Source organism: Thunnus albacares, chromosome 21, assembly GCF_914725855.1.
Source record: "Thunnus albacares chromosome 21, fThuAlb1.1, whole genome shotgun sequence".
NCBI classification, from domain to species: domain Eukaryota; kingdom Metazoa; phylum Chordata; class Actinopteri; order Scombriformes; family Scombridae; genus Thunnus; species Thunnus albacares.
The window spans coordinates 27,483,198-27,497,602 of NC_058126.1; the positions used below are offsets into that span (position 1 = coordinate 27,483,198).

Sequence of the window (14,405 nt, forward strand, 5' to 3'; positions counted from 1 at the left end):
AAGATAGTCTTAAAACATATAGGAAGGCACTCTGTAATGCCAGAGCCGCCTATTACTCAGCATTAATAGAGGAGAATAAAAACAGCCCTAGGTTCCTTTTCAGCACTTTGGCCAGGCTGACAAAGAGTCATAACTCTATTGATCCATGTATTCCTATAACTCTCAGTAGTAATGACTTTATGAGCTTCTTTAATGATACAATTCTAACTATTAGAGACAAAATTAACCACCTCCTGCCTTCAACAGGCACCGTTCTCTCCCCAAACACAGGCACCTTAGAAACAGCTGTAAATCCTGACATATATTTGGACTGTTTTTCTCCAGTCAACTTTTCTGAACTAACTTCAATGATTTGTTCAGCTAAACCATCAACCTGTCTCTTAGACCCCATCCCAACTAGGTTGCTTAAGGGAGCTTTACCCTTAGTTAGCACTTCTTTACTAGATATGATCAATCTGCCTTCAGTAACAGGCTATGTACCACAGTCCTTTAAAGTAGCTGTAATTAAACCTCTTCTTAAGAAGCCTACTCTTGATTCAGACATTTTAGCCAATTATAGACCTATATCTAACCTTCCATTTCTCTCTAAGATCCTTGAGAAAGCAGTCTCTAATCAGTTATGTGACTTTCTACAGAACAATAGTTTATTTGAGGATTTTTAGTCAGGATTTAGAGCGCATCATAGCACAGAGACAGCACTGGTGAAAGTCACAAATGACCTCCTTACTGCATCGGACAAAGGATTTGTCTCTATACTTCTTAGTGCCGCATTCAACACAATTGACCATCAAATCCTGGAGACTGGAACATTTAATTGGCATTAAAGGAACTGCATTAAGCTGGTTTAAGTCCTATTTATCAGACCAATTTCAGTTTGTACATGTTAATGATGAATCCTCCGTGAAGGCAAGGGTTAGACACGGAGTTCCACAAGGTTCTGTACTTGGACCAATTCTATTCACCTTGTATATGCTTCCTTTAGGTAATATTATTTTGAAACACTCCATAAATTTTCATTGTTATGCAGATGATACCCAATTATATTTATCAATGAAGCCAGATGAAACCAATCAGTTAAACAAACTCCAAGCATGCCTTAACGACATAAAGACCTGGATGACCTGCAATTTTCTTCTATTAAACTCAGATAAAACTGAAATTATTGTGCTTGGCCCTAAACACCTTAGAAACACATTATCTAATGATATAGCTAGTCTGGATGGCATTACCCTGGCCTCCAACACCACTGTAAGGAATCTGGGAGTTATCTTTGATCAGGATAAAGGATCCTTTAACTCCCACATAAATCAAATCTCAAGGACTGCCTTTTTTCACTTACGTAATATCGAAAAAATCAGGCACATCCTGTCCCAAAAAGATGCAGAAAAACTAGTCCACGCATTTGTTACTTCTAGCCTGGATAATTGCAATTCCTTATTATCAGGCTGCCCTAACAAGTCTCTAAAGACTCTCCAGCTGGTCCAGAATGCAGCTGCACGTGTACTGACTAAAACTAGAGAAAGAGATCACATTTCTCCCATTTTAGCTTCGCTACATTGGCTGCCTGTAAAATCTAGAATAGAATTTAAAATCCTTCTCCTAACTTACAAAGCCCCTAATGGTCACGCACCATCATATCTTGAAGAGCTCATAGTACCGTATTATCCCACTAGAACACTGCGCTCCCAGAATGCAGGCTTACTGGTGGTTCCTACAGTCTTTAAAAGTAGAATGGGAGGCAGAGCCTTCAGCTATCAGGCTCCTCTCCTGTGGAACCATCTTCCAGATTCGGTCCGGGGTGCAGACACCCTCTCTATGTTTAAGAGTAGGCTTAAAACTTTCCTTTTTGATAAAGCTTATAGTTAGAGCTGACCAGGCTCACCTTGGATCAGCCCTTAGTTATGCTGCTATAGGCCTAGACTGCTGGGGGACTTCCCATGATGCACTGAGCTCCTCTCTCCTCCTCCTCCTCTCCATCTGTATGCATTCATGTAACATCAATGCATGTCACTAACTTTGCTTCTTCCCCAAAGTTTTTTTGTGCTTTCTCATCTCACAGGAAACCGCCTTCGCGGTCCTTCACTGTCCTGTTGGCATCCTTCCCTGGCTGCTGCTCTGTCATTGTCATTATTGTTATGATTGTTGTTATGATTGTTGTTATTCTGCCCCCCCCCCCCCCCCTTACCCCTGTCGCCAAGTGCTTGCTCATGGGGGAATTGTCGGGTCTCTGTAAATCAAGAGTACGGTCTTGACCTGCTGTATGTGAAAAGTGCCCTGAGATGACTTTTGTTTTGATTTGGCGCTATATAAATAAAAATTGATTGATTGATTGATTGATTCCTTCTTTCTTCCTTTTATTTCGATCCGGAGGCTGCTTTGTGGTGGCTGTGGCTCAGGAGGTAGAGCGGGTCGTCCACTAATCAGAAGATCTGTGGTTTGATTCCTGGCTCCTCCAGTCTGAATGTCGATGTGTCCTTGGGCAAGATACTTAACCCCGAATTGCTCCATGAGTGTGTGAATTTGCATGAATGATTATTGATTGCTATGCTGTTGTATGTTTTGATTGTAATGGACTACAGATGCAAATTAGCTTCAAGCTAACTCTGGTGCACTGCATCATTTATGCTTAATACTGCACACTATCCTGTTCAATAAATCAAATCAGTCTTATTAGATTTCCTTTTTGGTTGGGCAGGTTGGGACCTTGCATGGTAGCCCCTGTACCATTCAGCGTATGAATGTGTGTGAATGGGTGAATGTGATTCGTAGTGTAAAAGCTTTGAGTGGTCGGAAGACTGGAAAGGCACAATACAAGTACAGTCCATTTACCATTCCATTTACCATATTTGGCTGAGTGGCCCAGAGAGTCACACCGGCCATCTCCACAGAGCACAACTTCCACTTCTCGTGATTTCATGATTGTTAACACTGCACTCTCCTCTTTGGCCCATGTTTTTTCAATAATAGGACACACAAACTTCTTCCTCAGTGCTGTGTATGTGTCTTCGCTTATTGTTTTGAGGTTCATGTTAATACAGAACTGTTCAAATTTATCAAAATGGATGCCACTGAAGAAAACTGATGCTGCCAAAAGTAACACCTGAGACACCCAGCCTGCGTGAACCTCAGCAGTGCGTGTGCATTGCTGATCTGCTGCGTTTCACAAGCTTGCAGCGTCCACACAGACAGCGTTGTTGCTGAGGTGCTTCTGCTGCCAGCTCTATCTTTCTACATAGAGTTTGGCTTTGATAATGGCCATCAACAATAGCATGTTTCATATCATATAATTATAAATTTCATTTCTATTTAGTTCAGTCAGAAAAAGATTAAGAAGTGTGTGCTCAATTGTTAAAATAAATAAATAATATGTAAGGTGATGGCGGCTTTCTTTCTGACAGGCATGGTGGGATCTGATTGGGGCTACTTCTGTGTCAGCCATATACACTCCTCACACAAAATGTGTTTTTTCTATTCATTACATTAATCATTTCGCCAGTTAAACCCCGCTGTTACCGCTCCAAGTGAGGCTGACCCACAGTGGTGACACTTCATGTCTGTGACATATTCTACAGATATAGACATTGAAACTACAGTGAAAGGTGTGATGTTGCTGGTGTGATGTCAATATGACTGTCAACTGATCATTTTCTCTGTCTATTTTTGCTAAGAAACGCGCACATCACGCCAAAAAAATAGGTGAGACCTTGAATCTCTAGATGACACGCTGCAGCAGCCACACGTGTCTCACACGGGCTGTGTGGCTGATCTAATCTGTTAACATGGGCATCAAAATGAAAAGCAAGAGGTTCCGCGATGCACACAGGCTCCTCATGCAGGCTGTGTGTCCCAGGCGTAAGTTTCCTGCCCCTTTGGTCCCACTCAGAATAGGCTGAGACTGCCATCTGTAACTACAGCCGTTAGCACATGTGAGCTCAAGTGTCAACTGTGATACCTCATTTTGCAGCTCCCTCATATCTTCCATGACAATCATGGAACCACACTTTAAACAATGCTAAAGTAATTGTTTTAACTGTTCCTCAAACACTAGAAAAAAGCCTATGTTTAGGGGTTCAGTTGTTGCTTGTGACTCCTGGGTGCTTTGAGAGAGCTCAGATGAACTTACATTGTATTCCGGATCAGATTGTCTCTACTGTGGCTGACTTTCCTTGCTAAGTTCATCATCAGAGAGGAACAGATCCTGGGACTGACTGCCTCCTCTACTTGTTCATCCAACACAATTTCATATTTACCTGCATAAATATGGACTGTATTCACTGGATAGTGCACATCCACTGGCCACTGTACCACTGCATCAGACATGACTATATCTGTCTGAGTTGCTGTATTGGTCTTACTTGGAGAACACTGTACACTTATGGATTGGTGAGTCAACAGGTGGACTGTCAGGTTCCTCCTTGATGATCAGGGTCGTGTCCGTTGGCTCACCTTCAGAGCCTGTAACTGCAGGAGCGGCTTGTTTAACATTAACGTTACATCCTAACAGGAAAGCATCCAGTGTCTCCTGTCTTTGATGTTTCTTACAGCGGCTTTCACTCGCTATCAGAGGGCATTTAACATAAGACTCCTTGCGGAAGAAAATGGTAGGCACGGCATTTGGCTTTAGTCTTCAGTTCACACCTGCAGCACCTGTTAGCTCTTTTAGCAGCTGTGGTCGACTAAATACAAATCCTCACAGTTGGGGTTCCTTTTAAGCTTTAAGTCCTTTAAAGCAGCAATATGCTTGAAAGTTTCAACATCAAGGGAGCAGTGCAGCAGAAACTTTTTGCCATATATGATTTAGTGTGGACTTACTACTAAAAGTGTTCACATTTTACAAATAAACACTTCTTATATTAACATTGTCTTGGTGTTAACAGTCCAGGACAAACTAGGAAAAAATCAAGGAACATGGACAAATAAAAATAGCATTCATGCTGTTAACACTCCAGGCCAAACTGGGGGACATCAAAAAGCATCAAAAAACAAAAATAGCCCATCTTGACAATGTCCATAACATCCATATTGTGCTTCAGTATTGTGTCATACGTGGGGTGAGTAGATCCATGAGACCCTTTTTACAAAACTCTTTCAAACCTGTAAGGAAAGAGAAGACAGAACTGTGAGTTTGATTATACCACAATTTTAAGATAGTTGTTTCTTTCCTCTACGCAAATTGGTGTTTTATATCAGAAAGTAGGCTATTTTTCACAATTTTATTATTGCCAATATATGATTTAGTGGGTTTCATCCCTGAGATGTAGTCCAAGATGTTCGACTCATAGTGAAGATGATTGCTATAGTTAACGTCAATGAATCAATCAATCAATCTTCTGTTAAACTCTCAATTTCCAAGTTACTCCATGTGGATGAACATAAAATTATTTCCATTGTCCATAAGATGTCACTATAGGGCCCCATACAAGTAATCAATCACCTTCATCTTCACCACTTACTATCAGGACAAGATCTGTGGCGCCACAGACGTGCAGAAAATGTTCTCTACTTTTAACTCACTGCTCAATCCGCCCCCTCCTCCGCCCTCCACTCTGCTCACTGCATAGATGTTCACCTCATTTTTTACTGATAAGATCTCTGCCATTAGTAACCAGTTCTCTGAGCCTGACCAACTCAGTCTGCATCTGCCAGCTAACAGGGCCACACTCTCACACACACTCATTCTCCCCTTTGACCAAGGAGGAAGTCTCCAAGTGTGTGTGTGTGTGTGTGTGTGTGTGTGTGTGTGTGTGTGTATGCATTAGAGTATGCATGTATGTGCAAGTGCTTAGTACCGGCATGTATGTGCAAGTGAAGTATTCAATTTTGGCCTAGACAGCTTCTCATATTTCAGGCAATTACCATACTAAAGATTCAATTTCCAAACAGTGTTTCCATTTGAATGGCAGCCATGCACACACTTCTACATTTATAGAAAAATTAATGTATGTATTACCATGTTGTTACACTTAAGTGTTGCATTCAGTGCCTTTACATGCACTTTAATAGTCTGTTTAAATCCCACAATTTCTGAAATGCCATGTAAATATGATTTCCATTACCAGGTTAAGGGACTAAGAGAAAACCAGTTTTGTATGTGAGTATGTGCAGAAAAAGAGAATGGATAAGGAAACTGACAAAAAAGCACATTTAATGTTTGGGAGAGTAAAAACTTAACTAACTGTTCTAAATATTGAAGGATGCTTAATAACTTTACACCAAAGTTACTGTTGATGAAAAAAAAAAATGCCAGCAATGCAAGTGAGTGTCCAAATACACAGTGGCTGAAATACCTTTTCTGCTGCTCACCAAGCTGTCCAACCCAGTTCTGTCGAGAGTGGAAACTCCAGGAAGCTGCCACAAAAGGCTGGTTATTCCATGAGTTTCTCCACTCAAAGGATATGGCTTGGTTTGGTTCCAAGCCGTTTGCTGCATGTCATCCCCTCTGTCTTACCTGCCTTTCCTGTCTCTCTCTACTATCACTATCAAATAAAGCAGAAATGCCAAAATAATAATTTTTAAAAACACAACTTTTTCAAAACTATTGAAGCATTTAATAAGTCCAGATTATCCTCACATCACATAAGCCATTACACTCTTGAAACATAACCAGTCTCAGGTTATTGTAAATTTGGCCTGATTTGAAGCTGAGTTAAATTTCCAGCTAAACAGAACCAGCAGTGATTTCCCCACTTTCCTGCTCAAAATGGACAGAAAATTCTTAGGGTGTTTCTAGGGTGTATCAGATGGTTGCCAAGGCATTTCTATGTGGTTGCTAAGGTGTTTGTATGTGATAGCTGGCTGTAGTCAGTGGTTGCTAGGGTGTTCCTAAGTGGTTGCTAGGGTCTACTAAACAGTGGCTGTGGTGAACTAGGTGGTTTCTCGTGTGTATTAGGTGACTACTTCAAAATACAGGTGCTGACTAGGGTTTTCATAAGTAGGTGATAGGGCTGGGCAATTAATCAAATTTTATTTTCAATTACGATTTTGGCTTCCAACAATTATGAAAACAAGATAAACAAGATAAAACAATTATTGTGTCCGTTTCACAATGATGATCTTGTTTTGTCTTGTGTTATAAATCCAGCACACCCCTTTCCTTTACAGCTCCTTGAGCCTTCATCATTCAGTGTTTACTGTTAATAGTTCAAAACACATACAGTGGAATATTGTGTGATTTAAACAGCTGTCTGTGCAGATTACTTCACTAGCTTCACTAAATGCGACAGAAATTGACTGGGAGCTTAAAAAACATGGGAGGTCTCTGTGAGATGCATGTCACTTGCATGTGTCTCAGAGTCTGTGTGGATTGATACATTTAATAAAATGGAAGCATTTCTGTTTCATGAGTCAATGAGTAATTGTGTTAAATAATCATGATATTAATATTGACCAAAATTATTGTAATTATGATTTTTGCCATAATCTCGCAGCGCTAGTAGGTGATGGGTGTTTATTAGGTAATTGCCAAAGTGTCAACATTTGGTAACCACTGTTTCTAGATGGTTGCTACAATGTTTATTTGTGGCTGGAAAACAGCCAGGAATATTAAGTTCAATGTCCATAACAACCACAGTACATCCCATTAAAAAAGTCAGTATCCCACAACAGTCTGTCCTGTGAAGATGTTTACTGTTTTACTGCATTTCTATAGCCTGTTCAGACACAGATGACAGTGCAACGCAAATCATCACAATAGGAGAAAAAATTAACAGTGAATAACTTCAGAATCAAGAATCAGAATTCAAATCTGCACCTTGGTTTGCTATTGTTTCCAAAACTAACACAGGACACAGGAGCCAGTTTGGGACTGAATGATATATTGATTTATTGCTTGACCGATGACTGCGATCGTTTGGTGGGGGAGTGATCTTACCCTATACTCTTTCCACTCAAAATTGGCAATTTTGGGAATGAGGCTTTAGCGTCTTTTTGTGTGACTTTGGTCCCTTGACCTGGGTTGATTCTGAAGATGCATCGGTTGGAAAAAGAATTGTCCTTTAAGCATAAGACATTCAGAGTGATAACTAATCCTGACATTAAGAAGCCAGTGAAACACTATCTTTAGATACCAAAGTTAACAATTTAAATTTTCTTAAAGTTGCATTAAGTGATTTCTGACCACTAGAGGGTGTTGAGAGCTCAGATTCTGTAAACAAACAGTTGAAAATGTGTTTTGGGGATGGAAATGAGGAATGCATTTCACTTTCACAAGGCTCTTGAATTTTTTGGATTATTTTGTCTTTCAGCTCCAATTTGAAAATGTGGTGAGGAAGCAGACTTTCAGCTAGAAGGTAAGCTGCTTTGAATTAACTTTTTCTGTCGCAGCGCCAGGAACTTGCACCACTGATCTGAAATTTGGATACATTGATCTGCAGAATGTAATGTTTCAGAGACACTGAAGTTGAGGTGGCAAAGGAGTGAAGAGGAGGGCAGCGGAGGAACTTGTTTGGGCCCATACAGAAATTTAGAAATCTAAAACCAGGAAATAACAAGGTGGCTGTAAATTGTATGGTGGAAAGAAAACCTACAGTGATGACTCTCACATTGCAAGGGGTCATTTTACTACAACAAAATGCATTTAATATTGCTTAATGTAGCTTAAGGAATAAATGTTTTAGAGCTTAACAAGGAAACACAGTGCACACTTTCACAGTAATGTTGCTGTATAATCCTTAATCAGAGTAAAAAAAATGACACCTGACTTCAGATTGTCATGACTTCAAAAGATAGGAAAACTTATGAAAATAAACTAATGATTAAATATTTGTGACACACACATATCACTCAAGTTGAAAAAATTGGTAAATTAAATAAATCAGAGTCATGTGTGAAAATGAAGAAATAGCTTTGTGGAAAGAAAAAAAAATTGTTTATAACTCCCAAATAAATTAGATACGGCTCATGGCCTCCCCTAGGATGAAAATGATGCAAATATAAAAACAAGATCAAGTTTAACTTTGAGATAAATGAAACAGTTTACTGCCATTCTTAGAGCACCCTTCATAAGCAGTGACCTTAAAGTCTGCCATCTCTAAAGCAATGTGTAATGCACATTGAATACATATGTAAAAGGTACATATATTGTGTCTATACTGCAAAACAAAAACTGTGCCATGTAAAAATAAATGTAAAAAGGCCAGCAAAAAATTCTGTTACATAATTTCTTCAGCTCTAAGCATGTTTGTTTTTACAGTGTATGGTGCACTCCTCCTGACCCATTACTTGTGTAAACATAAAAATGTTAAAATAAGTAATTCAGCTGACAGATGAAAATTATATTTAGGCACAACCTACCACAGACCACAATGCAAGGTGTCCATGGTAGCTTGGTTGTGTCAGCATCAGTTGCAATGGAAGTGTCATAGAGAGGGACATCTTGTCGTGCTGCTCTTTGAAATGGGCAAAAAGCATCAGTACAGCTTCCATTTTCATCACCTCCCGCCAGGGTTTGGCTCAGAATAGTGCCTGTTCTGCTTTGAACAAAGTGAAAGTATGCAGGATTCTTCTGAACTTGGTGGCTGTGGACTCAAAGCTGTCATCAAGTTGGATACCAGTTAGTTCCCTAAAATGAAGTCTCATTCCAGTTTCCTGGAAGAGGAAATGAAACTCTTTAAGAATCTTTTCAGTCCTGACAATATGTCTCTTCCCTGTGAGGGAAATGTCTCTACCATCAATCTTTCTATTTATTAACATCTTCATTAGCTCATCTTGTTTTTGCTTTTGCAGTTGTTTTGTTTCACCAGCAGGAAGCTCTGCCTGAGGGTTAATGCAGCCATATGCTTTCTTTGCATTGTCAGTATTTCAGCAACCACAATCCTAATAGCCTCCCCTCTCTCTGCTACAGAAGGGCTCTTCTCAGTATTCAATAACTTTCTTGTACTTGAGGGCATCTCCTCCCAGGGCGTTAATGGTATCGGCTTCAAACTTGAATACATGACTTATGACATCGTGCTGAACAAAAGTTGTTAAAAACTTTGTAATAACTCAAATGGTTTAGATATTGTAAGCCCTGAAAGTTGTAGTGCCACATCACACCACAATGTAAACCAGTGGGGAGGCAATCTCTAGGCATGGACTTTGTGTCAAACAAATAATTCTGATGTCTAAAGTATAAGTCTGACCACTTTGAAACCTGTGTCAATGGATTTGCGGCAAAATTTCCTACAACTGAGAGGGAGAGAGAGAGAATAGGAGGGTGTGGGGGTTGAATGGAATTGAATTGAGTGAGAGTGACAGTTTAGTGATAAAGTGCTGCAGAAAATTAAAATCAAAACTAAAATTTGTAGCTCTGTACTGCAGTTTTTCCCTTATTAGGGCCCAAGCACCTAGCGGTTCGCTCACACTCTCCGTTCAAATATATGAGTATTTTTCTGTATCCAGCTGCAGTTACTTATTGTCTCTACACGCCTGACAGTACACATGTCAATCAAACTTTGACCAGGTCATGTGGGTTAAAAGTCTTTACTTTTCTAAAAATAAACTGATGAAAATTAGGAAATTCGTTTGTTTTACACACAAACTCATCAAGAGTTTGGTTTACTAATTGAAATTCAAGTGAATGGGCCCAAAACTTTCATAATTTTGATGCCACAGGTGTGAGCAAGACAGACATGTCTCACCCTGCAGAAAATTCTCATCCTCGCACCATTGAGATTTGATGCTTCGCCATGACAGAGGAAGTTGCTATAACTTTATTGTACATGCTCCAGTCTGCACCAAACTTTACATGTTTGATAAGAGTCCTGGCCTGAACACGTCTACATGACAATATTCCATCGGTGATGCAAACTGGCTGAATAGCGCCCCCTATGAAATTTCAGTGAAGCAGCCCCAGCAACAGGCAAAACAGTGGACAAAGGAAGTGATGTTTATCTTCTTCTTGCATTGTCTGAAAACAGCCCCGGTCTGAAGACATCTACATGTCAGTGGGGGGAGGGTTTGCTTTGTACTGTTTGTTGCTACGCTGTCATAGGTTTTGATTGTGGGGGACTACGGATGCAAATTAGCTTCGAGCTAACTCCGGTGCAGTGCATCTTTAATGTTTAAAACTGCACACTGTCCCAATCAATAAATCAAATGAAATGTGAAAAATGAAATAGTTCAGGTTCTCAGCTGAACAGATTCCAGATTTGATCACCTCCACTACTCACTGTATAAAATCCTTTTGGCTGAACACAGAACTGAAGGATGACGTTAGGTCACTCAAAATACCTGCCCAAGTACTTGGAAGTGCTGAAATTCTGTGCGTAGCCACCAATGCAGTGTGACCCCAAATTGTCATTTACAATTGATATTATTTTTGCTCAAACCACATGACCAGAAGTGATCACAAGTCTGTGTTCTTCAAGCTGTCTGACAACATTCTAGATAACACAGTGTCCTAACCAAAGCATTTAAAGTCTGTCTCTTTGCACATCAGTACTGCATATTGTCAATACTGGAACAATGGAATGGCTCAGAATCACCAAGTGTGAAGTTTACTCCCACAAGCTTATGTGGGAGTAAAGCCACAAGCTTTCCTGGCTGACCCAATTGGATTGACAACTTCAAATGCATCCTAATACAAGATCAGTTTTAAAATGATGTCACCTGCTTGCAGAAGCAGCTCATTTGATTTAAAGACTGAGCCATCACAAATATAACTTAAGATGCCATCAGAAACAAGATGATTTTGAGACTTTACATACTCTTGCCACACAACAGGATCTTTTAGAATAGGTCTTCAGGTGTGTTATGTGTGTAGGTTATGTATTGTGCATAACTGATTCTTCTATGTTCATTGGTGCCCATTTTCTTGTCTTCTTTCATGTACATAGGCAAAGTTCTTCTGAAAATACTGTCTTCTGGTATATTCAGTGAGAGACGAGAGCTACATGCAGCATGCAAATCAGTTTCCTGAGGACTCTGAAATTCTCTGGACTTTGGGTATCTGACATGTTAGTATTAATTCTGTCTCTTTAATTTTGTCTTTTGTGTCATTCAAACCATTGATTTCTTCATCATTTGAATAGTCGATGACAGAACAAGATACTTTACCTGGAGTTGGATGTAAAACAGGCATAGATTTCTCATGTACAAAGACCTAATAATATCTTCTGTAACCTTAGACTGATTTTCACATTCTAGTTTCAGTTTCACTTAGCTTAATCTGAGAGGACACAGATGGCTCAGAATATGTGACTAGTATTTATGTCATTCTCATGTTGATGTGATCTTGAAACATGGGATGTAAATAATTACTTCACTTTAAATGCCTTGTTACAGTTGTTGAATGAGCAATATACTAATTCATGCTTACTCAAATGTACCTTGACGTGTGCAAGAGGATCTCTCAGATCTATGTATTGCCTCTTACAATTAACGTCATCACAGACAAATGACCTTTGTGTGTCATCCAACTGTGAAACAGGACTGTTGTGGGAACAATTGCTTTGTCTTAAATGAAACATTAAATTTTGCAGTTAATCCACGGTTCACATGCATGCTGAACCATGGGGGGTGATCCCTATGGATCACAGATCAACTACGATCCGTTAAACCATTATCATTAGCTAATTTTTTCAAGCAGCTCAATATACATCCAAATATATCTCTAAAATTAAAAAAAACTGTTTTATGCAGTTTTTTGCTGTTTTAACTTTGCTGCTCTAACTGAAGTATCATGAATAGAGAGATGATCATGCACTGGTATAAATTCACTATTGTTAACTCTGTTTTGAAAAAAAAAAATTTACATTTCAATCATTTAAAAATAAAAACAATGCGGATCAGTGAATCAGTGGATCCATTGAACGTGCTGCTGCTTTCTCCCACCCACTGAACAGTCAATCCAGAGAGCCAAATTAACACTCATTCACCGAGAAATACTGGCAACTCCCTTCAAGGAGAGGAGTTAAGGTAGTGTCCAAAAAGTCACTAGATATGTCACTAGCCACCTTTATGAAAAAAAGTTGCTAAAGGGGTCTGAAAAGTCACTAAATCTAGCAACAGAGTCGCTAAGTTGGCAACACTGCAAGTAAGTCCAATTTATCTAGATTAAAGGGTAGATTTAATGGTATATTATGTTGTACATTGGACGTTTCACAGCTTTCATTGTGTAACGTTTATTTATTGTGCTTTTCACTGCTTCAGTGCTTTTCACTGCTTCCAGTCTAGCCTCAAACTGAAAGGTTGGTTTTATAAACCGCATTGATTTGTAAACAGAGTACAGATTTGCATATGGCTCTTTCTTTTTCTCAGCTGACCCCAGATGGGCTCCGTAGAATTCTGAACTCTGTAAGTAAAAGCTCCACAGATCCACAGACACACACTCATAAACAGCCTCAAGCTAAGGTTGCATGCGTGAGATGTGACATACCAAAGCATGTGGTCAACCAACTCCCTTGGTCATTGAAAGCAAGACATGTTCTGAAGAGTGGCCCACTGTGTAGTTTATATCGTCACCTGTAGCAAATGGGAGAAAAAAACAGCACATGCAGTTGTAGTCATCTGTATGAACTTGAAATGCAGCAACACAACAAGAAATGCCTAATTATTATGTGAAAAAGTTGTTGATAAACCATAAACTAAGATGTTTACTTTAAACTACTAACACTTAGTGCACATGGTCAAAATGTGCTGATTCCCGATAGTTTACTTAGCTGGTGAGCTAGCTTTCTTAAGCCATTATCGATAAACATTTCTAGTCTTATATGCACTGTACTTAGACCTATTTCTTACCTTCTTCTTCTTCTCTTGGGGAAGTATCAAATAATGTGAAAGTAGCGAAAAAGTCTAGGCTGTCGATGGAAAGACAGCGTCCGCCATGTCAGTGACTGTAGCGTAAGCGTAGCCAGTGGAGGGGAACAGCGCAGCAGCAGATTCAATTCCTATTGGTCTGCTTGTTGATGGGTAAAACTTGATTACCAGTGAGCCAATTTAGGATTTGGATGATGCTGAAAAAAAGTTAAGTGGGTTAACATTTATAAACTCCAATGTAGATTAAAATTAATTTATATTTATTGTGTTACATTAAACCTGGAATAGGCCTTTATCTGCTGTTCAGAAAAGTGCTATGAAAAACCATATGATTTCCACATTCCGGAAATTGTTCGAATAAGAAATATAGTTGATACTTTTGATATTTTGCTTAAATCAAGTTGTCAACTTTATTTATATAGTGCTTTAAACACAACACAGTTGATCTAAAGTGCTTTACAGAAAAAACAGTGAACAGAGATGAGAAAAGCACATATCCTTACACACTCAAACTCATCCACATTCACAAACACACTCATATGGCATAACAAAGCCATCTGATCCCCTCACTGTATGGGTCAAGCATTCAGACCTGTACCAGTTTTTCCTTACAAATGTGGCACCATTTAAAAAGGAAATAAACAGGCTTTCAAACGGTATAAGATTTATTG

At 39.3% G+C, this 14,405-nt stretch overlaps 1 protein-coding gene and 1 long non-coding RNA gene across 2 annotated transcripts in view; both read right to left on the reverse strand.

Annotated features, from left to right (window-relative positions):
• Positions 1–14,405, reverse strand: part of pde1ca (phosphodiesterase 1C, calmodulin-dependent a) — a 95,566-nt gene that overhangs the window by 10,185 nt on the left and 70,976 nt on the right. The gene's annotated exons all lie outside the window — the stretch shown is intronic.
• Positions 8,542–13,730, reverse strand: LOC122972941. The gene is made up of 3 exons (XR_006399879.1): positions 13,717–13,730; positions 13,355–13,440; positions 8,542–9,585 (listed from the first exon to the last, which is right to left on the reverse strand). It is a non-coding gene; the product is annotated as an uncharacterized LOC122972941 (long non-coding RNA).